General features: G+C 39.0%; 1 protein-coding gene across 2 annotated transcripts in view; it reads right to left on the bottom strand.

Moving 5' to 3' along the window:
- The window catches only part of LOC110315735 (contactin-6), a 334,773-nt gene that overhangs the window by 10,645 nt on the left and 322,108 nt on the right, over nt 1-2,020 (bottom strand). The window lies entirely within an intron of this gene.

Raw genomic sequence — 2,020 nt, 5'->3', positions numbered from 1 at the left:
CATATGCCAGCAAGATTTTGCTGAAAGGACCCTGATATAGCTGTCTCTTGTGAGGCTATGCCAGTGCCTGGCAAACACAGAAGTGGATGCTCACAGTCACCGATTGGGTGGAACACCGGGCCACCAGTGGAGGAGCTAGAGAAAGTACCCAAGGAGCTGAAGGGGTCTGCAACCCTATAGGTAGAGCAACAATATGAACTCACCAGTACCCCCAGAGTTTGTGTCTCTAGCTGCATATGTAGCAGAAGATGGCCTAATTAGTCATCTTTGGGAAGAGAGGCCCCTTGGTCTTGCAAACTTTCTATTCACTGTACAGGGAAATGCCAGGGCCAAGAACTGGGAGTGTGTTGGTAGGGGAGTAGGGAGGGGGAAGGGTATATGGGACTTTCAGGATAGCATTTGAAATATAAATGAAGAAAATATCTCATAAAAATTTGAAAAGAAAAAGAAAACTGTGAGTATTTAAGATCCATATGACACATACTAAACAAATTATAAATAATAGACATTCAGGGCATAAAGACAGGTATAATTATGTTTTGAGAGAAAAAAAAACTCGGTTGAGTTCTACTTGAAAAGGAATGTGAAAATCTGTATAAGGAGAGAAAACATTGTAGAGAAGAAAATGAAGAATTCGAACAGTGGTCAAAGGGTGAGATTTCAGGCTCACAGTCTCACGGGCTTATAGTCTAACTGCTAACAGGGCAAATATTTTCTCTTATATAGAAATGCAAATTATAGTATAATTGTAGAAATTTTAAGTGAAAGAGAAGAATCCAAAGGTCTTTGGACACACTACAGTGGTCAATGTTCTCTTAGTGTGTGGATTAAGATTTCCAAATGTGTTCACCATCTCCAGTCTCTCATTCTTTGTATTCAATGGAAACACTACTATATATGGAAAAGAAGCATTGTGGAAGGGAATGAGTCCACAGCACTGCAATATGGAAACTATTTTGGAATATTACAGGGTGCTCGACATAACCTTATAGGTATTCAAAAGAATGTGAAGAAGCAAGGGCATCAATTTATAGAAATGGGACCAACTCTTTGATTATTTAGAAATGGGACCAACTCTTTGATTATTTAGTTTTATAAATGCTATGACTAAATGCTTAAAAAACACCTTAGTGGGAGAAAAATTAATTTTAGTCCACAGCTTTAAAGGGCTTGATTTATAGTTGCTTGGCTCCATGTGATTGGTTATGAAGTCATGGTGGTGAGAATGTGCAGCAAGAGATATGTTTACTTCTTGCCTGTTCAGGAAGCAGAGAGAACCCCTGGCTAAGAGTCAGGGATGATATATCTCCAAGGACCTTCCTCAGGGACCTGCTTCCTTTTTCAAGTGTCCTCTTCCTAAAGTTTCTACCTCTCACAATAGCACAATAAACCACATAAAAAGTGTTCACAGCACAAGCCCTCAGGAGAAAGTTCATAGTCAACTCGTACCAACCAACTCCCAGCACATCTGTGAAGAAGGCTGAGAAAGGAACTGTAAGCCCCAGGAGAGTAACTTTTCTCAAGGAGCAAAAAATTCAAGTTTCCCTCAGATATATATGGTAGCCCTTGCCTAGTTTGCTAGTCCTTCCCCTTCTGGTTGGTGAAACCCACTCTGACACCTGAACTCCAAAACAATGTGACATATTTTTCTTGTTTTAATACACTGTTAGTAAAAATTTGTTACAGATTCTGTGGGGGTATTTACTGCTGAACATTTTTAAATCTTTAATATGAAATGTGGAAAGCATTAAAGAGGAGTCTTTGTTAGTTCTCAAATATGATGCCATGTGGGTTTGCAAAACCTCACTTCCAAATACGTCTCATCTTTTACAGTTGAGATATGTTGTGAAGTCCAGGGTCTTCTTGAAATCGAAATTTGTAAGCCCCAAGATTCCAAGGAGTTAAAAGGAGGAAAGGAAGGAAGGAAAGAAGGAAGGAAGGAAGACAGTTAGACAGAAAGATGGAAAGGAAGATAGAAAAGATGGTAAGAAAGATAAAAAGAAAGAAAGAAAGAAAGAAA

This window comes from Mus pahari, chromosome 2 (genome assembly GCF_900095145.1).
Source record: "Mus pahari chromosome 2, PAHARI_EIJ_v1.1, whole genome shotgun sequence".
Classification (NCBI taxonomy): domain Eukaryota; kingdom Metazoa; phylum Chordata; class Mammalia; order Rodentia; family Muridae; genus Mus; species Mus pahari.
The sequence above is the reverse complement of the archived record's forward strand: the minus strand, read 5'-3'. Positions and strand labels throughout refer to the sequence as shown.